The 26,559-nt window shown below is 38.9% G+C and overlaps 1 protein-coding gene and 2 long non-coding RNA genes across 4 annotated transcripts in view; 2 read left to right on the top strand and 1 right to left on the bottom strand.

Annotated features, from left to right (window-relative positions):
• man2b2 (mannosidase, alpha, class 2B, member 2) overlaps nucleotides 1–26,559 on the top strand; it is a 40,004-nt gene that overhangs the window by 4,441 nt on the left and 9,004 nt on the right. The gene's annotated exons all lie outside the window — the stretch shown is intronic.
• Nucleotides 7–3,732, top strand: LOC125289401. Its single transcript, XR_007192626.1, has 2 exons — nucleotides 7–183; nucleotides 3,447–3,732. It is a non-coding gene; the product is annotated as an uncharacterized LOC125289401 (long non-coding RNA).
• Nucleotides 391–9,289, bottom strand: LOC125289402. The gene is made up of 4 exons (XR_007192627.1): nucleotides 8,994–9,289; nucleotides 3,409–3,670; nucleotides 1,310–1,421; nucleotides 391–943 (listed from the first exon to the last, which is right to left on the bottom strand). It is a non-coding gene; the product is annotated as an uncharacterized LOC125289402 (long non-coding RNA).

Raw genomic sequence — 26,559 nt, 5'->3', positions numbered from 1 at the left:
GCTCTCAAACAGTTTGCTGACTTTGGCAAGCCATCACCGTTCCTTTTGCAGCAGAAGGAGGCGCTTGAGAGGCGTCTGGAGGAGCTGCTGGGCTCTGATGGGGTGCTACTGTACCCCCTAATCCCTGGGTGGCCCCCAAACACCACCACCAACTCTTCAGACCCTTCAACCTTGCCTACACAGGTAACTGACACTTTGTCCCATACTTTTATTGTATATTGTCTGATATCTGATATACTATTACCCATATTTTAGATATAGGCCTATTTACTATGAACAAACCATTCATAACTGTGTGTACAAATGCTTTACTGATAATACCTAACAAATGATAAACAAGCCATTTACTAATGATGAATTGTGTGTAGTTACCACCTTTTATATTTTTTAAAGAGGACATGAAACACAAGATTAAGTTTTCTTAGTTTGAAATATTGATAATCACTATCAATCCAAATGGGTTGAATAATGTCAGTGACTCTGGTTTATTCATTGTATAATCCTTAGTTTCCATTTACATACATGTATGCAAAATATTTAAATACACAAATGCAAAAAATCCTTTGTACTACAAACATATTCTTTATTTCCATAGTTCAGGCAGACACATGTGTATCTGATGCATCAGTTAGACAGCAACAGTATTGCCGAGTGTGACATTGTTGAGGAACAGCAGCAAACAATAAAACATGTCAGTGTGGGCACCCAGACAGATCAGGAAGTGCAGCAGTATAACAACAAAGCCACAATGACTGATGACATTGAATTTTTTCAAATCCTTACCCATGACTATCCTTACAGTAAACCAGTTCTGGAATTCAGACCTTCGCCGCCGCCACAGCCTGTAGCCTGTTTGAGTGCTGATGAATGGGATGGGTTTGAGGGGGGCAGTTCAATGGAGAAGGGATCAGGAGAGAACTGTCTGTAGGCAGTACTGAACAGACTGAGAAAAGGCATATTGTCTAAACAATCTTTCCCTAATTAAATCTGAAATGAACACGTTCATTCTTACCCAAATAACCTTCTGTACTAACACCATCGCAGTCATCATCGGCCTATGGCAACTAACGTTAGCGTTAGTTAGCCAGCTGGGGATGGCTAACCTAGCTCAGGTTAAGTTACAAGCTAACGCTAGCCTCCCGAATGCTACTCAAGTGACAGATACACATGTAGCGAGTAGTCAATCAATACGTAGGTAAAAGCAAACTTTTTCATTTATATCTATGTTTTAAACATTCATCATATTTTGTACAATGAGAAACATAACCGGCAGCTTGTGTTAAAAGAACGTTAGCTACAGCGAACTTACCTGCTGTTGATGGGCTGGTCCAAGGTTTCAGCACTTCACGTAGAGCATAGACACTCCCAAGACGTCCCGCTCACATAGGGTGACCACCGCCATGACACTGAAAATGAGGACACTTGTGTCCAAAAGTGAGGTCACATATGGAATCGGAGTAACATATGGGGAAATAAACCATTTCTATAGAAGGCACCTATTTATTATAACATAATATATATATATATTTTTCACATTAGTCAGCTATTTCCAACATTCCCATACTTATTATAATAACATAGTAACATTAGTTTTTTTTTTTGTGTGTTTTTTTTCCACATTAGTCAACAAACCCACCTTTTTAAACCAATAACTTTTTAGTCACTTAATAACTTGAGCTCTGCAGCTGTGGTTGTTGCTGGAACAAAAACGATGCCACAGAGGATTTCCCAGCAGATCTGGCTTTCTCTTTGTGCCTGCCTGTGAGAGCATGCCTCTCTATGGCACTCTTACCCCTGGAGCTCAATATCTGTTTCACAGTTTACAAAATGCATTTGTCCTGTCTGTCAGCAAAGTGGTGTTCAGAATACCACGCAGAGTTGAAAGACGTCTTTCGTTTCGCCATATGCAACTTAAAGCTGCAGTGGGCAAGTCTGACAGATTGAGGGGACTTAGCCAAATTTTTAAATGTTTACAACTCTCATACCCCTCCCCCACTACCACCGAGCACCCCATAGATATATATAATAAAGGCTAGATGTCGGAGGTCGACGTCCGCACCTTGCGGCCATCTTGCCACAGTCAGCTCGGTAACTCATAATATTGTGTTTCAAATAACCATTAACATGCTCAAATTTACAAACGTTATAAACGTCAGAGATGTAGTTATGACACTGCATACTTATGAAAATGTTTAACTTAAAAATGTTCAAGCATCCAGATTATAGCTACGTTAATAACGTTTGTAAGAAACCAAACCGTTTATAAGTCCGTCAAGATTTGAGCGAGATAAGAGTATTTGTGTTCGTGCAGATCACTCACCTTACATCAGGTACCACAGAGCCCACCAGATAGCTTGCCTGTGACAAGATGGCCGCCTGTGATGCCGTTAGAGACTCCGCCATAAGACATCTAGCCTTTATTATGTGTATCTGTGGAGCACCCGCTCATCGAGTTTGTGCTTGTCAGTGCGCACCAGACTGTGATTGACAGTCAGATCTCACACAGCCCTGCTCTGATTGGACCAGAAGAACCGGGAACTGTGGATTTTCAAAAAACAACAGGCTCTAGGTGGGGGTAGAAGTGGTTTGTTTCTAAAACCAGCTGATTCATGTTGTTCTGTCGGAGCATAGTGTCGGTTTCAGTGAATATGATCAAACAAATCTTGCCAACTGCAGCTTTAAGGCTCAGCAATGGTGTTCATTCATTCAATCACGAGGGGAGTTGTCGCATTGACTGCTTCGCGAAAAGGAAATCGGTGGAGTTTTGTGATGTCCCGTGCAACGGTGGTGGCGGGGTGTCAGAAATGATGACACGTAACAGAGATGAGTAGTTTACAGAGGCCTTGAAATGAGGCGTAACCTATGTGCTCATGATGGCCACTCATGACAAAAATCTGGACAATTGTCCAAAAAGGAGGACACACTCTCTCTGTCCGGACAGTGAGCTCAAAAACTGAACTGTCCGGACGAAAGGCCACCCTACGCTCACAGCACAGCATCTGATAATCCGTTAATCTGCGCTTGTCTTTCTCTCCTCTCCTTCAAAAGCGTAGGCCATAGGGTTCCTGGTAACCTCGAAAGACCTTTCCTCCTCGTCTTCTGCCATATTTACCACTGTGTAAAGGCGTTTCCTCTCAAATTCAAATTCCAAAATGTCTCTTTACGTGCACTTTCTGCGTCGACTGTCGACGAGCTGTCAACTAACCAACCCAGTGATGTCATGGCTGACGTAAAAGCAATATGGCGAGTCAAAATAAAAGCCTGCTTTACTGTTGTACATAATGCCTGTTTAAATGATCAGCAGTTACCTTACGTTATTTTCTTTTCCTCAAAATAAATTCCAATGAATTTTACTTTGTACCAAACCCATAAAAAGGACATTGTTTCACGTCCACTTTAAATACGGACCTTAAAATGTCTCCTTTTCCACCACCTCTCTGCTGCAGGCATTTTCAACGTCCTTGGTTTGCCGATTACCCAGTGTCCTCTTGGGCTGAGCAGAGAGGGGCTGCCGCTGGGTGTGCAGGTGATTTCCTGGAAACTGCAGGACCGCCTGACATTGGCCACCGCCTTGTACCTGGAGAAGGCTTTTGGGGGATGGAGGGACCCAGGGGAATCCTGACTGAGGGGCCACCAGGGAGCGCCCCAGCTGGACAGCCACAGTGACCCACTGTGGTAGTTCAAGAGTGAATATTTGTGGTGTTATTCAGTAAAATCAGATACTCACCTTTACTACCAAGCCTACAGTCCATTTATTTTCAAATCCGTTACTATCTCAGGTTTTTAATGAATAACCACACAAAGAAAAAAAGTATGCTTCCATAAGAGCACTCTTATACTGTAGATTTGCCAGGCAAAACCATTTCCCCCACAGCCAAACTCATTGCATCTTCCCTTCTTTTACGAAAAGTGTGTTCATATGTGCCTCTTTAATGGGCATTACAAATACCTTGATTGTTCCTTTTTTATAAGTCGCTTTAGATAAAAGCATCAGCTAAATTACTGAATTTAAATGTCCAAATGTATTAACCGTGTGAGACACGTTGAAAAGGTTGGACAATTTGCCTTATGTATTCGGCAGCTATTGTAAGCTAGAACGAGGCTACTGTGTACACCTGCCATCACACCTCAGTCCAGCAGATGGTCGTAATGCACTGCCAAAATAGTCCATGACAACGCAACGTCTGGATCATGTGTCCTATGTCTCCCCAAGTGATTTAAAACTAAACAAATGTCAATGACTTATTTAGTTTGCTTTTTTGCAACATTGACATGATTAGGGACCGTTCGTTATTTATAAACGGGGTCACCGGAGGGATTTTGTGTGCTTCAATCAAAAGTTGCATGACCCTCCCCTACCTGCAAGAAAATTTTCAACGACCCTCCAGCAATGTTTTCAAAAAAGACATGACCCTCCCAGGCCAATTGTCGAAACCTTCCAAAAATAATTCCGTGGAAATGCATGGATTCCAGTTGCTGCTATTGGAAGAAACTGGAATCCATGCATTTCCACAGAATTATTTTTGGAATCTGATCCCTTATCATACCTGTTCATTCCAACTCGTCGCTCGGCTTATCGTGACTAAATTCAAGATGGCTGCAAACGCTAAACTTCGTGAAGATACTGTCTGTATAAATCATCTTGTAAGTAAACTACCAGTGCTTTTTCAAAGTTCTCAATGTCTCGTTTTAAATGTCAGGGCCCTCGGAAGTCTACCAATGAAGTGTAGAGATACATTGAGCCTCGTAAAATGGTGTAAAACAGTGATTTATTTGCATGGCTAGCCCGATGCAGAAGCACCACCATTGAAAAAGCTGTTGGTAGCATCGGCTAACTAGCCAGATTTTGGAGTGCAGGGGACAAGCCGAGATGGGCTATGAGACATACGTTCACACTCGGTATCATGTTTCAACACACTTTAGGTCAATATCACACCGGAATTCTCCTTTAAACATTTCAAAGTAAGTATTTCTCCAATTAAAGGTGTTTTATTAAATCTCAATGTGACTGGGGCCTAGCCTAGAAATCTAGACGCACCCTAGCGGCGGCAAATTAATTTGCTCAGCCTGTACGTCTAGTATCAAACCATAGGGATTTCTATTGGCTGACGCCGTGGACTTCATCCAATCACAGCGCTCTATTTTGTTAGAGAGTCTTAAGGCGGGCTTAACAGGATAACTACAGTCCTGTGACGGTGAACAACAAGGAAGGTGGCTATGGCTAACGAAGAGCGGTTGTTTGAATCGGCGTTGGCGTCAACTTTGGAGGAGTTGGACTTGTGCTTTTCTTTGAAAGTTGAGCAACACAGTGCACTTAAGTAATTCCTTTCGAAGAAGGATGTATTTGCCGCTTTTGCCGACCCGGATACGGATATGGTCGTAGCGCTGGCCTATTGCATGCCTAGGCAGTTTGAAAGACTATTCTCTGCCCGCCCCTTGGATTAAGCGAGGTAAATGGTTCGATTCCAGACTATACATTTCAATGATATAGGATGGCCCGCCAGGCTAACGGGGGCCAGCACGAGCCCCGAAATTACAATGACCCAACTACGCCACCACAGAGGGACAAAAAGGGGTGAAAATCCCACCGAACAGTTAAAAAAATTGGCTTAACAAGTTTGTATGTAAAACAAGAGAGCAGAGACCTGATTCTCAAGTGGGTCAATCCGTGTCAAATCACCCAGTGGCTGACAGGTCACCCTCTCCAAAAAAAATCTGGGGGGAAAATCACAGGTGTTTGTAGACCAAACCTATGCATAAACCTTAAATAGTATATCTGTATCATTAATGGTTCCAAAACTGCAGCCCTTTGAAGTTTTAAGTCATTTTAAGCATTGTGGTGAACAATCCTTTTTGCTCCTTTGGTATTTCACACACATTAGTGAAACTATGTGAATAGAAGTAGAAAGCTCTGAAAATGGCTATAAATTCATTATGTGAAAAGACATCAGCACCTTTAAGGGCTTCTCGTTAAAAAAGTATGTGACAAGTTCATCAGATTTCCCCCCCACTCATGTATGGATTATAAGGCCATGTCCATGCATTTACTTTGGTATCAGTCAGTGCATTTAAAAGAAAAAAAAAATTGGGCTTGATTTTCAAAAAGCCTGTTTTCATCTTCTCATTTCACAGTTAACTGGATTTTTTTTTTTTTTTTTTTAAATAAGCATATCATTCTGTAAAATTTGGACTTGTTGCTGAGTTTCTTTATTGAGATTAAAATTTTGAAAAATGTCGTCTATAAATCCACTGAATTTGTACTGGATCTACAGTACCACTTTGCACCAACATGTGGTGCTCTTTTAATACAATGGGAGTCAATGGAAGAGTAAGAGAGTCACTTGTTTGCTGCACATATCCAATTAAAACACACATTTTATGGTTCATAGTTGAATTGCTCCAAATAAGTATTGCAACATGAACATCCTACTCATAAACAAATCTTATTTAGAGAAAATAAACTGATCAAGTAAATTATACACACATAAGACTGACTGGTCATCATACATGCAGCAAGAGGATTTAGCATAATTGCCATCTTTGTAACAAGTTTTCTACACCAATTTCAACCTATCAGTGCCTATGTGAGTACTTTAAAGGGATATTCCACCATTTGTGGAATTACATTAATTTTCCACCTCCATTGAATGAGAGTATAGTTCCATGTCAAATCAGCCCAGAAAATCGCCACGTTTCATTTTCCGTTGGTCTTATTACACTTTCTTTTGTGATGCTAGCAGGCGAAATGCCAATGATCTACGCTAGGCTGGAGCTAAAAGTGGTATGGCCAGACTCAGAAAACGGCTGGATGAACTGGAGAAAGGTAAAAAAATCAATTGTTTAACTCAAGGGGAGGTGGAAAATCAGTGTAATTCTCCAAATGGTGGAATATCCCTTTTAATAATTACTAGCCAGCTGGTTAGGCAGTCTATATATGTATGGTATGCAGTCCTCTGTGAGAGACAAAGAGCATCAAGATGGAGATCAGTACTTCAGTTGAGAATGACATGAAAGTATTCATAACAAGGTATGAGGGCTCGCAACACTATTGTGTGGATCCAAGAGGCATTCATAAAAAGAAGATAACTCGTGAGTATCTTTTTAAAATACCCGTTTAAAAGTGTTTATTTTAAGGGGCATTAGTTTCAAAAGCATGGATCCCTCCGCTGTTTAAATGAGGACAAAGCCAAAATACTTGGCCTGGTACCTTGATAGAAACTCTGTTCATCGTGTTGGAAAGAGCTTATCAAAGCTGATTAACCAAACAGTGACTGTCAACCACCCGCAGAAGCTGAACCAAGCAGCTTTCATACAGAAGCCTTCCAACCTGCAGGTGATGTTTGACAAAAATTTCTCTCAGCAAATTATGCTGTTCACCAATCAAGTATGTGGGCACAGTGAAAAAGAAAGGTCAAAAAAATCAAAACTGCTGCTGAGGACAAGTTATCACTTGATGAACATACCGCAAATTGATGTTAAGACCCCAATTAGCAAAAAGGATCGGGCCAATTCCGTATTTTCTGCGGGGGAATCGGCTGTGATTCGGCAATGGCAAACTGAGGTCAGACCCGGCAAAATAAAATCGGTCCCATTACAGTTTTCCACCTGCAGGGGGAGGTGTCGGCAAGGACTCAGCAAAACAGAAGTTGGCCGAATACACTCGGGTAAAAGCTGTGCAAGTGTACTCTGCCCAGATGTACAGCAACCGCTATGTGCTGCAGTTTCCTGATTTTTAAAAATATTTAACTGAATAAAATATCATTTTGATAAAAGAAATTCCTGAGGTACTCAAATATTTCTTTAATTTGTATTTTGTGGCCCCAGCCGTGGCACAACTGGCTGGGGCACCTGCTATACGCTGGTGACCCGGGTTCTGGCCTTGCCCAGAATCTTTCCTTTCGATCCTGTGGACAACTGGAGGTAGGTTGCTGTTTTGGATATCTCCATATAAACAGCAGATTTTAACATTTTGCACAATGCTACCTATTTGCCGAACACCCCAATGTTAACTTGTACATGGTGCAAATTTTAATAGGTAGTAACAAACATGGTGATGATCAACGTTAACATGTTTAAATGTAAATTATGTTTGCATGACCACATGGTCATCATAGCTAATGTCACCTTATTTGAAGAAAGCGAAAGTATCTTAGAATTTAGAACTTAATAATCCAATTAACAATGTTTTTGGCATTTCAATGACATTAAAGAATTCGGTTACTCAAACAGAGTTGTATTTGAATGTACAATTACGAATTTTTTGGAACAGCTTTATTTATGGCGCGAACACAACCAAGTTGTAGTTAAAGGACAAGTTCGGTATTTTACACTTAAAGCCCTTTTTTCCCAGATAGTTTATGATTAAATAGAACGTTTAAGATTGAAATTTGGACACATGCTGCTGTCCTGAGAATTTTCAGTTTCTGTGGTAGCGCCCCCTCCTCCACAACGCTGCATAGGTCCACTGGAACAATCCTTCCTAAAACGCATTAAACTTTCGTTTACAAAGACGTGAAACTCACCGAGTGGTCAGGGGTGTTCGCTGATATGCTCACACAAAAATCGCTGCAAAAGATTCTTTCCAACAGGTTTTATCGTAGTTTTTGTCCAACTCCATTGACTTGTATTGGATGTGCTGTGAGGTACGGTATTACTCTGCTGCTGGAAACGGATATGGGGTTGTTTGTATTCTTTCTGGTATTGTAGGCTACTACGCTATCCAAATTATTGTCACGTCCAACCATGGCTAATGCTAAAATGTCTTGGAACTTGCACAATGTGAATGATAGCCTACGTGAATCATTATGTTTTCATCATGAAAGTTCCACAGCCAAAAAAATAGTAAACGTACAAAATCATGTAGCCAAATTATTCATGTAGGCTAGGGTTAGTGTTAGGCTTATGATGTGAACATGACAGGTTATAACAGGACATAACAAATAAGTTCATTTTCCGCCTGTTACAAACGTTACGTTACAAAATGTCAACCTTACCCCAAGTTCTTCCAACTCTGTCGTCCCAGGAGGTAATGTGGTAACCGCTGTATTTCTCAGGCGAAAGAGCTATTTGGGCGATTTCTTTCGACGTCCAGCGAAGTTCAGTAAAATGCCGACTGCAGAGACACAGTGATCAGCTTTCTGCAGATTCTCAACAGGTGTGCTCACATCCAACCCCAGAAATTCCAGCCACAACTTTAGCCTTTCTGGATCGTTGAAAGGAAGTCTGTGACAACTTTTTTTGCTACGAATTTTCCCGCAATTCGGAACTGCACAAAATCGCCTAATTTTTAGCTGTCTGTGCAAAATACTTCAAGACAGCAGTAGTGTGAAACTAGCGACAGGAAAGAAAATTCCAATATGGCCGCCATTCGCGAATCATTCAAAATAAAAGTCAATGAAAAAGTAATGAATATGTTTAAAAATTATTAATTTAAAACTGTATTGTGTTACCAAAGGGAAAGTAAATTTAGAAAAATAATTAAATAAGACATTTAAATCGAAAATACACATTAGAATGCTATATTTTTTCAGCGTCAATATAATTAAACTGTGTGGATGTGAAAACAAAAGTTGTGCATATGTAAAGGGGGTGAAATGGAATCCTTATAACATGTACTTTCAGAATATATATAGATATTTATACCAAGTTCGCCTTTGTAGGTACCAGGCCATACTAAGTGTGTACCGAGTCATATACTATGTCTACCATTGACATACACTGTTGAACTTCAAAATTGTGGCTGTGAAAACAATAAGTTGTGCATTTGTAAAGGGGGTGAAATGGAATCCTTATAACATGTACTTTCAGAATATATATAGATATGTATACCAAGTTCGCCTTTGTGAGTGCCAGCCCATACTAAGTGTGTACCGAGTCATATACTTTAGGCCTGTCATTGGCACACTGTTGAACTTCAAATTGTGTGGCTGTGAAAACAATAAATTGTGCATATGTAAAAGTGGGGTCAAATGAAATCATTATAACATGTACTTTCAGAATATATATAGATATTTATACCAAGTTAAGCCTTTGTGAGTGCCAGGCCATACTAAGTGTGTACCGAGTCATATACTATAGGCCTGTCATTGGCACACTGTTGAACTTCAAATTGTGTGGCTGTGAAAACAATAAGTTGTGCATATGTAAAAGGGGGGTGAAATGAAATCATTATAACATTTACTTTCAGAATATATATAGATGTTTATACCAAATTAAGCTTTGTAGGTACCAGGCCATACTAAGTGTGTACCGAGTCATATACTTTAGGCCTGTCATTGGCACACTGTTGAACTTCAAATTGTGTGGCTGTGAAAACAATAAGTTGTGCATATGTAAAAGTGGGGTGAAATGAAATCATTATAACATGTACTTTCAGAATATATATAGATGTTTATACCAAATTCGCCTTTGTAGGTACCAGGCCATACTAAGTGTGTACCGAGTCATATACTATATCTGCCATTGACATACACTGTTGAACTTCAAATGGTGTGGCCAGTGGTGTGTGTGTTGGGGTGGACAGAGGTGTGTGTGCTGAGGTGGTCAGTGATGTGGTCAGTGGTGTGTGTGTTGGGGTGGACAGTGGTGTGGCCAGTGGTGTGTGTGTTGGGGTGGCCAGTGGTGTGTCCAGTGGTGTGTGTGCTGGTGTGGTCAGTGGTGTGGACAGTGGTGTGTGTGCTGGTGTGGTCAGTGGTGTGGACAGTGGTGTGTGTGTTGGGGTAGCCAGTGGTGTGGACAGTGCGTGTGTGTGTTGGGGTAGCCAGTGGTGTATGTGTTGGTGTGGATACTGACGTGGATATTATGCTATGTACTTCTGTGATTGGGGCGTATGAGGAAAGTCATTGTGCGTGCCTATGATAGCAAAAGCTATGATAGCGTGCGATATCTGTTATCAATGGTTTCATTTTGACTGCGTCGGAATCGATACCGACACAAAAGTCAACACCGATTCTGTAGGGTATATTTGTTCTTCTAATTCGTGCAAAATACAGATAAATCCAATGAAGAAAGGATATACAATAATAAAATGTCCCAACACTGTTAACTTTAAAGACACACTGGATCAAATAACTAATGTAAGGATGACTTCAGACAAATATGACTTTGGACAGACTAGTATCAAAACAAACATTAATAGTAATAGTGCTGATCACATAGGCCAAAACATACACCTCACAAATACACCAGCATGTACACCACCATCTACACCTGTATGCACATCTAAAACCAGACACATACAGACAGACACACCGTCAGACACATTTGCAGACACATTAGCAGACACATTAGCAGACACACTAGCAGAGAACAGGGAAGAGGACAGAGGACATGTGGCTTTAGAGAAAACTGAAATTAGTGAAGAAACGCATTGCATTTTAAAAAACGCAATGCATTTTATCCAATGAAGCTAGTCTTAGGCCATTTACAAAACCTGTTCCAGAAAACAGTATATTTACACTTCCTCTTGACAAATGGGAGCAATGTCATAAATTTAAAAAGGGTAGATATTTTCAAAAACATTTCTGGCAAGAACTATTTACTTCAGAGATTTCTGAATTTAATCCATACTGCCCAATAGTATTTAAAAGTCATAGGTTTAGCATAGCAGAAAAAAGACAAAGAAAAACACCATACCTAATAATTGAAGGCTACTGCTCGCATAAAGAATGTGCTATGATATTTAGTGTAATAATGAGAGAAAAAATAGAGCCAAAATTTGAAATTTACTTTGAGGGTCACATATTTCATTCTGGAGAAAAACTTAAAGCTTGTCCGTTTAGGGAGCCAGAAAGAAAAAAGCTTGCTGCTGCAATGCAAAACATTCCAGCTTATAAATTATATAATAACCTTTTGGCAGAGGCAAATATGAAATCACTGGCAGCACAAAATAGGAGTGGAATAGGAACAGACTCTTCAATTTTAAGGAAAATTAAATCAGAACAACATTTACAAAGTTACATGGATATAGATGAAATTAAATCCCTGCAGCTTCTAAAGATCACATGGAGGTAGATGACATGTCCAATGAAAAGATTAAAGGGTTCATTCAAAGCATTCAACTTTATCCATTTAGGGTCATCTGTTTTACTGAAGGTGGCATAAGACTCTGGCACGAGATAACAGAGTCGTCCCCAGCATTCTGGGATGCCACAGGGAGCATGATTAACTCAGAAATAAATAAAAAAATTATATTCTGAAATAACCATTAGTTAGGTCATCAACTCCTCATCGCGTCTGCTCCAATTGCCTTTATGATAACAGATGACCATATATGCAGAGTTCAGCAGAACAACTTTTAAACACAGTTAGACATTTTGAGATGAAGTTGTTTGGTTGTAATAATACACCGATTCAAATCAATAGCGACAGGTCACTGGTACTTTTGCAAGCTGCTATGAATGTATTTAATAAGGACACAATGTCAACATATTTAAATCGCTGCTGGCACATTCTTAACGGAACCCAAAAGGAAATTGATTTAGATTTTTGCGTCATACGGTCTTGTAAAAGTCATTTAATGCGTCAAGCCAATGAGATCTGCAAAAAGCAATATAATGGCCTCTATAAAAAGCACAGAAAAAAACCCTTACTTTGGCCCAATGTTACTCGAGAAATTATTTAATAATTTTCTACCGGTAATTCCAATTTGGTCAGATATGGTTCAGGTTAATTTATCAAAGATGGAAAGGTTCCACAATAAAAATCTAGATAAAACCACTTCGATTTCAGAAGTCACATTTAAAAATACTAAAACATTGTTTTTGAATAACAAAAAACTTAGAACTGATGAATGCATCCAGGAACTATATAAATTAGAAGATTAAACTGAAAAGGATGAAAAGATTAAGAGACATACAGGAACCCGAGGAATCATGGAACAAGAAAAAAAGCGTACACAAGCACCTTCAGAATACATTTCAAAAAACCCCAAAAGAGAGCACAAAGTTATTCAGCATTAATAAAAATAGTAGGCAACCGGGGGGTATGCCAGAAATAGCTAAAGGTAGTGGGAGCACACCAATACTGCAATTCTTTAAACAAACAAGAGCCGTGAAGCAGTGTCAAAAAAGACTTTCCTCCGCCTATAAAAAGAAACGTAGCCCTGACTTTCAAGTTTCACAGAAAGCAATTGAAGACATCTCTTTATGTGAACATTATGAACTTGAAAGCCAATTTACTAAAAATGAAGCTGTAGTGTTAATTAAAACATTTGTAGATAAATACCTGCAGGCAAACTTTTTAGCCAATGATTTGCTTTATGCTCACTGCTTGTCATTATTTAATTGTATCAGGTGTGCAGAAAATGAGAGAAGAAACCGCACAAACAAAATTCTAATCTCATTACCTTTAGATATTTCAGAAGAGGCAATAAAACACTTTTTAACTAATCAAGCTTTAAATAAAAAAAATAGAAATGAAACAGACAATTGCAAATCATGTGGAGAGAATACTGTGTCAGAAACTTTGCTGATTCATTTGCCACAGTCACTTCTCATATTAGCAGATAACCCCAAAAGCCTCCCATTACATCTTACACTCGACACAGTTTTTGGCATTTACAAGTATTCACTGGCATCCCTTTTGGTATCTCTCTCAGAAAAACCTTTTATACAGTTGTTAAGTTTTGATTGTGTTTCAGACAAACAAACAGAAATTGCCAACTTAATACAACTTAATCCCATATTCTTTTTAGTTGAATACTGTGTGGAGACCACTGAACAGATTAATATATGCCGTTTATATGAGGAACAAACACAAATGTAATAAACAGTGTGGTAATCATGAACCATTTGAAATTCAAGAATGGATTCCTCAAGGAGATGTCAACTTGCCTCAAATATGACAGAGAAGGATATGAGCGTGATTAGAAGTAGTGAATGGCTAGATGATAAAATAATAGACATTTATATGAAAATGCTCCAAGCAAAACTGACAACAAATTACATTGTAATGGTCCCATCAACATTTATAAGTCAGTGTTTAAAAGTGTATTTTGCCCTGACATCAATGTATTACCAAAAATATATAAGCCTGAAAAAATAATTGGTGGCTACCACACAGTAGTTATTCCAGTAAATTTTAACAACATGCATTGGGCTGTTATGATTTTGGAGCTGATGGAACAACACCCCAAAATAATGAAATAACTGTAACAGCAAAAGTCTTTGACTCAATCAAAACATTTGATTATGAAATGATAAAAAATAATACCAACATTGCAGAGATATCTATTGTTACAGTATCTAGCGATCCATGGGAAGCTGGTGAATCTTGTATTTAGATATGAATTTTATCATAAATGCCCAACATTTATAAAACAGTCTGATAGCATAAACTGTGGAGTGTATGTTTTTTTTTTGTTAAATCTTTCCTTTTTCAAACAAATTTAAACAAATTTTGCAGTAGCAATATCTGCGGAGGATTTTAGAGTATTAATTAAGTCACCAGGTGATACTGTAATATTTTTCCTGGATATATTGGGGTTTGTATTTATTTATTTATGTATTTATTTATTGATGAATATGTATTATTGTAATTATAATATATAACTTATACTTATTCATAATATTTATTGGAGAAGTGTGCAATATTTGATGTCGGACAATGTGCAATATCAAACTGTGGCAATTTGCAATGTATGTGTGTGTGTGTGTGTGTGTGTGATAATTGTGTGTGTTGTGTGACATTGTGTGAATATTGCAGTGTTTTGCTCTGGCTCCTGCTGAGGTCCTTGTGAAATGACACCCCTAGGTCACTAAGGTAATGTATGTGCATGTGTATGTATGTGTATTTATTTATTTATTATTGTCCTTATTTATGTTATGTCCTTGTGAAGTTTGTCTGTCATTGTTTATCATTGTTTATTTGCCCAAGAAAAGTTTGCATCCCCTTACTTTGAACAGTAGTAGAGGAGGTTATAAAGGGATACATTATAGAACATTTCATGAAGGGGCATGGAAACTTTAGCATGTATAATTGTCATTTATGTACTTTTTTACTGTCTTTTATTACTTTCTATTTATATATGTGTTTTACTAACCTTGTCCTCTGTCTTGTCCTGTCATACTAACATCCCACTTGTGGCCTGTACCTTGACGTGGTGAGTGGGCTTTCAACTAAACAGGCCTGTCTTCCTGAACACTCATCTGTTTTTCTCTTTTAATCTTTCAGTCCTATACAGTGCAACCAGAACGTTTTCAGACCCTTTCAAGTTTTACACATTTTCTTATGCTTCAGACTCATCTTCAATTTTTTTTCTCATAAATCTACACACAATAAAAAATCAGGTGTTTTAAGTGATGTGTATAAAATGTGTATAAAATGTATAATAAATAAAGACTGAAATATATAATTTACATAAGTATTCAGACTCTTTGTTATGACGCTTGCAATTGAGCTCTGGTGCATCCTCATCTATCAATGGTCCTTGAGATGCTTCTACAACTTGTATGTCAAAGTGAAAACCAAGCCACAAGGTCAAGACAATTATTTGCATATGCAGGCCATTTGTTTTTATTCTATATTTGTACATATTTCTTTTGTAAATATTTGAACATTACACATGTATTTCTGTATCTGTTTTAGTGCCTTCAATTTGGTTTTACATACACATCTATATGTATCTTATATTTGGTTTTACAAACATATCATTATTTCCTGAAAGTACATGTTATAAGGATTCCATTTTACCCCCTTTTAAATATTCACAAGTGATTATTTTTCACAGCCACACAATTTCAAGTTCAACAGTAGCCTATGTGGCAATGATAGGGCCTAGTATGTGACTTGGTACAGACTTAGCATGGCCTGGTACCTACAAAGGTGAACTTGGTATAAATATCTATATACTGTATATATATTCTGAAAGTACATGTTATAAGGATTTCATTTCACCCCCCTTTCAAATATGCAGAACTTGTTTTCACTCAATTTGAACAGTAGGCCTATGTGTCATAGGCTTATAGTATTTCAGTTGGTACAGAGTTACCATAGCCTGGTACTTACAAAGGTGAATTTGATATATGTATTTCCTTAAAGGGTGTTTCCTGACAGGCCTAGTATGTGATTGGGGTACAGACATAACATGAGCTTGTACCTGGGGTGAGGTGGGATGAGGTGGGGGATGATTATAACATAGCCTACTTTCAAACATTTACAGTATGTCATATTTATGCCTGTAAAAACTATATATATTCTGAAAGTACATGTTATAAGGATTTCATTTCACCCCCCTTTTACGTATGCACAACTTATTGTTTTCACAGCCACACAATTTGAAGTTCAGCAGTGTACCAATGACAGGCCTATAGCATATGACTCGGTACACACTTGGTATGGCCTGGTACTCACAAAGGCAAATTTGGTATAAACATCTATATATATTCTGAAAGTACATGTTATAAGGATTCCATTTCACCCCCCTTTTACATATGCACAACTTATTGTTTTCACAGCCACACAATTTGAAGTTCAACAGTGTATGTCAATGGTAGACATAGTATATGACTCGGTACAGAGTTTGTATGGCCTGGTACCTACAAAGGCGAACTTGGTATACATATCTATATATATTCTGAAAGTACATGTTATAAGGATTCCATTTCACCCCACTTTTACATATGCACAACTTATTGTTTTCACAGCCACACAATTTGAAGTTCAACAGTGTATGTCAATGACAGGCCCTAAAGTATATGATTTCGGTACAGAGTTAGTATGGCCTGGTACCTACAAAGGTGAACTTGGTATAAATATCTATATATATTCTGAAATTTACATGTTATAAGGATTTCATTTCACCCCTTTACGTATGCACAACTTATTGTTTTCCACAGCCACACAATTTGAAGTTCACCCAGTGTACCAATGACAGGCCTATAGCATATGAGAGAGATTTTACACTTGGTATGGCCTGGGTCCACAAAGGCAAATTTGGTATAAACATCTATATATATTCTGAAAGTACATGTCATAAGGATTCCATTTCACCCCCTTTTACATATGCACAACTTATTGTTTTCACAGCCACACAATTTGAAGTTCAACAGTGTATGTCAATGGTAGACATAGTATATGACTTTCGGTACAGAGTTTGTATGGCCTGGGTACCTACAAAGGCTTAACTTGGTATACATATCTATATATATTCTGAAAGTACATGTTATAAGGATTCCATTTCACCCACTTTTACATATGCACAACTTATTGTTTTCACAGCCACACAATTTGAAGTTCAACAGTGTATGTCAATGACAGGCCTAAAAGTATATGACTCGGTACAGAGTTAGTATGGCCTGGTACCTACAAAGGCGAACTTGGTATAAATATCTATATATTCTGAAAGTACATGTTATAAGGATTCCATTTCACCCCTTTTTACATATGCACAACTTATTGTTTTCACAGCCACACAATTTGAATTCAACAGTGTATGTCAATGGTAGACATAGTATATGACTTGGTACAGAGGTAGTATGGTCTGGAATTTACTCACAAAGTTAATTTGGTATAAACATCTATATGTATTCTGAAATTTTACATGTTATAATGATTTCATTTCACCCCACTTTTACATATGCACAACTTATTGTTTTCACAGCCACACAATTTGAAGTTCAACAGTGTATGTCAATGGCAGACATAGTATATGACTTGATACAGAGTTAGTATGGCCTTGTACCTACAAAGGTGAATTTGGTATAGATATCTTTATATATTCTGAAAGTACATGTTATAAGGATTTAATTTCACTCCCTTTTTACATATGCACAACTTATTGTTTTCACAGCCACACAATTTGAAGTTCAACAGTGTGTGTCAATAGAAGGCCTAGTGACTTGGTATTGCCTGGTACTACAAAAGTGAACTTGGTATAAATATCTATGTGTATTCTGAAAGTATATGTTATAAGGAGTCCATTTTACCCCTTTTTAAATATGCACAACTTATTGTTTCCATAGCCACACAATTTAAAGTTCAATAGTATTGTGTATATGGTATGACAGGCCTAGGGTAGGCTATATGAGTCCATTATAGAGTTAATTATGGCATATACCTATAAAAACCAATTTGGCATAAATATCTATTCTGAAAGTACAAAGGAGTCCATTTTAGCCTACCACCCTAAGTTTGAACTAAGTGTTATTTGATAATAGTGTTATTTTAGGTCTTGTTAATGAAAAGGTAATCCTTCCACAATTATATTAATGCAAAGTATAATTGTATAAAACATTAACTTTAAATCGATGTATAGTACATTATTATAAAATCGATGTATAGTACATTATTATCCCCTTTTTTTCTATGTTTGTTTTGTTCCCCTCTCTTTTAATAGTAGCCTACATCAGGAGATGGAGACGTTTGTCCAGAGAATGTCCGTAGCGGGCTCTGGTTTGTCTTGCCTTGCATTGAGAAAGGTGTTCATGAGATCACTTCCGTTCAATTTCAAGGATGTTAGCAAGACAATTCTGCTACAATTATTTTGCACATGCATTTACATAGGCTAAGTTTCAGCAACATGTTTACATTTCGCGGTAAACCTTTGAAAAAATACTCTGAAAACCTACTTTAACCTACTTTATCTGATCGATTAGGTCTGTACCTTTATTTTGACGCTTTTCGCCGCCATATTGCCCGCTATTGTCGCGTACTGTCGCTTACTGTCGCTAGCTCCACGGAACTCAAGACAGCGATCTTCTGCTTCTTCTGTGTATTCAATGAAATGCCAGTAGTTTGCTTGTAATTGGCAAGACGGTGTAAGGTGCATTATCGCCACCAACTGGGCTGGAGTGTCTATTATTCAAGCTCTCAACGGAGGAATGTACGGGTGTGAGGCGTTTGGAAAAATAGCTCCACAGTTTTACAACGCATGGTAAAACACCTGTTGGAAAGCATCTTTTGCAGCGATTCTTGTGTGAGCATATCAGCGAACACCCCTGACCACTCAGTGAGTTTCACGTCTTTGCAAACGAAAGTTTAATGCGTTTTAGGAAGGATTATTCCAGTGCACCTATGCAGCATTGTGGAGGAGGGGGGGTGCTACCACAGAAACCGAAAATTCTCAGGACAGCAGCGTGTGTCCAAATTTCAATCTTAAACATTCTATTTAATCATACACTATCTGAAAACAGGGCTTTAAGTGTAAAATACCGAATTTGTCCTTTAAGGCCCGGGATGGATTACTGCACGGGCCTACCGGGCCCAAGGGGTCAGGGGGCCCTGAAGCCCAAGCCCTTGCATGGAATCACTGCCTCAATATCAACAAATCAGGATGTAGGCTATAATTCTGAGTATTGGCCATCCCCAAAATGCACCAGAATACAGGAAATCGCATCAAACAAATTAAAACAAATCTGGGTGACTGTCCTGAATCTGGCAATATCATTGCCATGGTGGAGGGATTCTCTGTGGCTGAGCAAATGTGAAAAATATGTGGTGTGTGCCTTACGGAAATAAATGGCATTTTTTTTATTTAGCCCTATAAGCCCTGTTTTTATTTAGCCCTATAAGCTCTATTTTTGGCCATTCTCACTACCTTTTAGCTATAAGCATTTATCCTGGTCATTGTAAGTGCACATGCTATATTTTTTCAGAACATAGGCTACCCAGATCTGAACCCAGAATTCATTAATACATGCATTGATTTGATTTTGATTTTTAAATAATACAAAGACAAAAAGCGTATTATACAATTCTTACATTTTGAAATGTAGCCTCTCTGTCAGCTGGACATGACTTCCATGTATGTGTAGCAGAGGAAAGGGAGGAACACCCTCCCTAAAATTTCAGAGAGAAAAAAAAATATATATAAAGTGAATTACTATTCCGATAAATTACTGTTAATATATTACTATTTGAACACTTTAAATGAACAAAATCGTTCCCCTAGGTCAAAATGCCAACAGTTAATACCCCTATCACAATTGAAAATTACTGTATGGAGGAGCTTCCTCCTCAAGCCCCTCATTGAAGTCCATTATAAACGATCGGACCCCTGCTCGTGAATCACGCCAAGTTTTCAATGGCCAAGGGAGGTAGCTCCTCCGCATACAGTAATTTTCAATTGTGATAGGGGTGCTGTTTTAGCGCAACGGTGAACTAATGAGCAGCTAGCTGCTCTGCAAGCAAGAACGTTATCTGCAGTCATACAACTAAGAATCTTGTGTTGAACGGAAAGCTTGTTTTTTTGCTCCTGAAATAAACAGTACATTGGAATCAGAGGACAAAGTCCATCTTTTATACATTCAAATACAGTGCAAAAGTTAGGATCAAAGCAGGAAGACCAGATCCAAAAATGAAGGATGGTAAGGCTAGTGTAGGCTACTGAATGCTACATACAGTGGGCATCGCTTTCAAATGGCCACTTCAGTCGCGCATTACGCGGCTTGAAGCTGCGTGAAGCTTTAGTACCACTTTCAGCCACTGTGCGTCGCTCTGCCACTGTACATCGCTCTGTCAGTGGTAATTGTTACCGAGAGGAATCTCAGCCTACGAATTCAATAACAAAATAAATTGTAATTAAACATTACCTCGATTAAGGCTACTTGGGTATGGCTTAAGGCTTGACTACACGGTGGTAGCAAAAATCGAAATCTGCTTTTGATAGCCTACCGGTGCTGCTCCACAAAACGAAAAAATATATTAACTGGCTGTCTATGTTATTGTCAGTGTTGGGGGTAACGCAACTACGCAAATCAAAACAGTGTTTTAATTTGCCCTACTTCTTGACTGCAATGTAGTTAATTGACTGCTTGACATGTCAATTTTATTTTTCTGTACAATAAACAAATACATCTGCTTATGCCGCAGAATTACAGTCATATTTGGCTGACTGCAGACGCGCCACTTCCCTCCCCCATATTCCAAGATTAAGATAGTAGCCTATACAAAAAGCACTTCATACTATCATAAAAAATTGTTAAAAACTAATAGCTATTTGCAATTTGACAAAACACTGGTCCTCATTTTGCGAATGCTAGGACGATATGAGCCTGTTGCATTTAGTTAGATGTCCGAGTCACGCATAATGTTTGAAAACCACTAGCTCGTAATCACAATAATTTAACACAGGACAGTTGGATAGCCTACTTCATCATGTCCCCATGCCTACATTTTTGTGCATAGATAGAGATTAAAAACAATAAAGTATGGCTCTCCGTTTGGGACATCAAAAACTTATATTTTTAATAGACTACGTCCGAAGATGCTGACTTGCAAAAGCCTCGGGATAACACGCTATCTCCACTATCATCAGTCATGCCCCCTTGATCAAAGTGGGAATGAAATAAAAAGTTTGAGAACCACTGGTTTAACAAGTTACCTGCAGTCCAGAACACACAGAATCTGTTGCTATATTCTGATGATCGGCAATATCGGCAAATGTTTGTTTTCCAAAGTAAGAATTTCACCTTCGACAATTTCACCTTCGACAATGAATAGCTCATTACACTTGTTACTGTTAAACGTAGGCCTACCTGGTATCATTACAAACATTATTCTGTGTCCTAAAACTGGCATATTTTATGGCATTGTGTCATATAAGTTCGTTGCAAAATCTAGAGAAATGTGTGAGGTGGTCAGCGGGAGACAATTGAGACACACATTGGATTGGCAGGAGGATTACTGTTAGCGCAGGCTTTATATACAATTCTTCAACATAAGGCCTCGAATGTTGTCTTGTTTGTGAAGCTTTGTTTCTTTGGGTCTGTAATCTCGGGCTTCATTGAAAATGAGGGCTCTCAATGACCCTCCGAGAATAAATAAAGGTTGAATGAATGAATGAATGAATGAATGAATGAATGAATGCAGGCTTGCCAAAAATAGGCTAAAGGCCTGTGGTTTGCGCAGCCTACAGTAAATAACAGATCCGCCAGAATGTGCTATGATGCTTTTTACGAGCAAGATGTTTTGGTACCCTACGCGACACTGCATGTTCTTAAATAACAATGATCATCAGTAATATTCGACCATTAGGCCATCCTTAAAAATATTTTTCGCTTGCGTAACCCGACCGACCCTGTCAATTTAGAACCGACCCAAATATTATTTTTTCCCCTTTTTAGTCCGACCGACTTGCGGTTGTAAACTTTGCGCTAATACCGACCCGATTGTTTTTTTTACTCTAAACAACCAATACAAATGCAATAAAATAATATTTCTTTTAGTAGGCCCAAGTATTGTGAATATAAATTGCCTACATGCAAAACGTGGCTCACTTAAAAAAAAACCTGTGGCGCCATCTCTACACCATTGGTTTTAACGATGTCACACTATGGCCTACAGCCGTTTCATTCACAAACTGATAACGCTTTTACTTGGCACGAAGTTCTGGAAGAACTGTGGCCAGATCTTTTTTCATCCCTCCTCCCCTAGTCTAACGGTGACCGTGTCGGAGTATTGAAATTGGTTGTGGTCTATTCAGCATTTCTCAAAATATGGGTCCGCAACATGGAGACTGCTGGTCCGCTGGAGTCGTGGAGTGAAATTAGGCCCGTGCTTCATCTGATAATTTGCTGCGCAGTTGATCAAGAAACCACGGATCGAAAAAAAGAAAACAAACGTTTCTGCTATCGATGTCATTAAACATGGAGCCCTACAATTAAGTGGTGGTATGAGCATTCATTCAGTGCGCGCCTGCGCCGAGAGAAACTGAAACTAATCGATAACGTTGGTATCAAAGCTCCCGCTTCAACCTGTTGGAAGGCTATTTATTTATTTAACTTAAACTTAATAGAACAACGTTGTTTTTTGAACTTCCTTAGAAACAGAACAGAGACTGTATAATACACTGTATAACATTGAGTATTGTATAGTCAAATTTCAATATAACGTGGCTAAGAGCTATTGTAGCCTTCTTCTGGGTACATGTAGATGAGCCCTATGACCCAAAAGTCTGCCATGACCGGGCCTCAGGTCAAAGAAGTTTGAGAAAGGTTGGTCTATATAACCTGCATCAGAATGAGGTTTGCAATGGTGCTCTTGAAGGCACGGTTGAAGACCCAGTCAGTTACGCCCACGATATGCAATATTTGTGTAAATTCATTCCCACGAATCACCATGACCAAAATTGTACTTTTTTTTTTTACTTTGAATCTTGAAAAAAAATATTGACCTACCTACCGACCCATTTGTATTTTTTTTTTGGCTGTTACTGCAAAACAAAAATATTTTTAAGGATGGCCTTAATTTGGGTAAATGGGCAAGCTGACCACCTTGATTGGCTGATTGGTTGATGATTGTAACGCCTGGCATGATTCCAAACACCTCACTTTACGATGATGAGTGACAGGTGACAGGTCTCAGAATGCGCATGCTACACAAGGATGGAAGATGATGAAAAACTGGGATCGTAGGCTATTCACAAAGGCTTTTATCTTACTACTAGGAGTAGGCTACTCCTAAATCGCACTTAAAGATTTTAGCTTGGAGTTTTTCTTAAAAGTTATTCACAAAGTTTTCAGACAACTCCTAAACTAGGAGTGAGTCTTTTGGTTATGGATGACGCCATTACTCATGCACGAAGCTTGACTGAAGTGACCACCTTGATCGGCTGACGCATTGTAACGCTGGAATTCCAAACACCTCTTCTGATGATGAGTGACAGGTGACAGGTCGGAGAATGCGCGCACACAAGCGAAAAGCTAAGGATCGGAAGATGATTAATAACTGAATAAAAAAGGCCTAGCCTAAATGAATAAAGAGTAAGGCAAAACAAATAGCCTAGTAGCCTAATGAAACATAGGCCTATGGATTGATGCAGTAGCCTACCTTTGCAACATTATTAAATTAATCTGTCACCATATGCCTAGGCTACGTTTGTAAAAGAGGAGAAAATGTTAATTTGATTCACAATGAAACGCTACATTTCATTTTACATGTTAACAATGAGTAGTTTTGGTTGTTGTTGGTGGCTTATTGCATCCCTTTATGAATGCAAAATTGTTCCCTCGCGATTGAAGCTCCTTGTTGCGCATAGGCTACATTTCAAAAACATCAAGAACGTAAAATGCCACAAAAAGCTGTTTATGAATAGGTCTTAGTGAGTTAGAGTCCCCTCGACTTAAGCTGTCCCAGACTTAGGTGCTACTTTTAGGTCTAAAATGCTTCGTGAATAACTTTTTGTGGAAAAAATTAGGAGTCCCTAAAGTTAGAGGACACTTCCATTATTTTTAGCAGTTGCTCCTAAATTCGCCAGTTAGGAGCTACTTTTTAGCCTTAAAATTCTTTGTGAATACGGCCCCTGAATAAAAGGCCTAGCCTAAATGAATCAAGGCAAAACAATAGCCTAGTAGCCTAATGAAACATAATGGATTGATGTAGTATCTTTGTAACATTATTAAATTATTCTGTTATTGCCTACGCTTGCAAAAGAGAACATTTTAATTTGATTCACAATAATGTTACATTTAATTTACATGTTGATAATGATTAGCCTAGTTTTGGTTGTTGTTGGCGGCGTTATTGCATGTTAGTTATGCCTACAATGCAAAATTGCTTCCTCACAATTGGAAGCTCCTGTAGCTGCATAGGATTTCAAAACACGGCAAAATGCCACAGGTTTGTGAATAGGTCTGTGAGTAAGGAGTCCCTCTTTGACTTCTTTTAAGCTGTCAGAGGTGGGAAGGTGTGATTTGTTGGGGGCAGGGCCGGATAAACTGGGCACAAATGTCTGATGGCCCCCTTCCCCAGCCAACGTGGAATCGGGTGGTTAGTTAATAGGCCTATCGTGAAGATTTTTCCTGCCATCTAAGGCATCGAAGATCTGTGAGGCCAAGCCTCACCAAGTAGCTCGTTTGTTTACAACTAACATTCCATTTAATTAAACTGCTTTATAGGCTATGCCGAAATAGTTTTCAACATTTTGAATATTAGTGTCGGGTGAATTGAAATGTTCTCAAAGTAGCCTTATGGCTGAAAGCTGCTTGGAATCCCCCGCCAAGCAATATAACCATACAAACGCTCCTGCACTCATTGTTTCAAAAGGAGTAATTTTGGCTTTGTCAGAACTGAAGAGATGTGGACGGCACGGCACGCATGCCCAATGAAAATAAATTAACGAACACAACACAGACCCCGCTTCAAGGCCAGTCACTGACATGAACTTAAAACACAGAACCCGCTTCTCTCACGGGCAGTCACTGACAGTAACCTAGGAATAAATGCATGGGGAAAACACTTCCCATGACAAAGACATCATAAAAACACTGAAAGTTAATATTTTGTCACTAGCAACATACATCTGTCCTTTGTCAAATGTATTATGTTCCAAGTAGCCTATGCACTTGCTTCATAAAGTTGAACAAATACATTTGCTTATTTCACAGAAAAATATAAATAGCCAGTTAGGATCTACAGTGCAGAGTTGGTAAGTTATGGTAGGCCAATGTCGTGGAAAATTGACCACATCCCGAACCTCCAAGCCAATTAGCACTCTGATGTTAAAGACCCGCAGGAGAAACACCAAGACGAAACATTGAAGACTGTTGATCCTTTATTCACCGTATTGCAGTGAGAATACAATCCAAACAGCCAGGACTGACCGGCCAGGCAATAGAGTGATGAGTTGCAGCTGCCAAGCAACCCAATGAGATCTGATCTGAATGTGCCTGAGCTCTTCTTTTATGCCTCAGGGGCCTGGGAGGCGCTCCTATCACCAGGAACGCCACCAGGCCCCTTTTAGCCAATCAGACCGTTTTTGGACTTGAGATATTGGTGGAAAACCCTTCTCATCTAAACATTAAAAAATGTGTGTTGCTAGGCAGAATACATGTGACCAGGTTCTATGTGTAAGCTGTTGCCAGGCAGGGTATGTTTCGTTTGGTTCTATGTGTCACTTCAACTTTGGTTTCACTTCCTCTTTCTGGAAAGTCCCTGCATCTCCTCTTCTGCTAGCCCCTTCTATTTATGCCCTTCTGGTAAGTACCTTTCTCTCCCAGGCCCTGTCTTGTTTACTTTCACTCTTAGTCTCTGACAGTCCAGTCCCATGACTTCCAGTAAATGTCGCAAAACAGTTGCACAAACAACATTCTTATGATAAATGGAATCATTTCTGATAAACCAATACATACAAGCCTGATGCCTTAATAAAATCACCACACCAACTTGCAGTGAATATAGAAACGGGGGAAATTCTTTCTCTTGTAGCCGAGTAGCCTCAGGTGCGCACGTAGACATAAGGCCGAACATGCAAGCGCCAATGAATCGGGCAACACAGAGACAGGCCCGATGGCAGGGCTGTTATGACAGTATTAAAATATGGGATATTCTACGGGAAAACATTAAAACGGCAAGACAGCGGGGGAAAGTTAAAATACGTGATAAACACGGAAAAAGTTGGCATGCATTGTTTCGGTCCCCGTGCACAGGGATTATTTGTCATATTATTAATCACATAATTCCTATAATAATAATCACATATTATGATTATTTGTGAAATTGTGCAAACAGGCGCAACACATTTGAAAAGGAAGGACTGGTAGCATAACCTGGCAATAGCCAGATGAATTTCGCCGCCTAGCTCCACTCATCCATCTGGAACCGATCCATTGAAGTGTTGCTTCA

The sequence above is a fragment of the Alosa alosa genome, chromosome 24, assembly GCF_017589495.1.
Source record: "Alosa alosa isolate M-15738 ecotype Scorff River chromosome 24, AALO_Geno_1.1, whole genome shotgun sequence".
NCBI classification, from domain to species: Eukaryota; Metazoa; Chordata; class Actinopteri; order Clupeiformes; family Clupeidae; genus Alosa; species Alosa alosa.
This window is presented reverse-complemented; position numbering and strand designations above follow the sequence as displayed.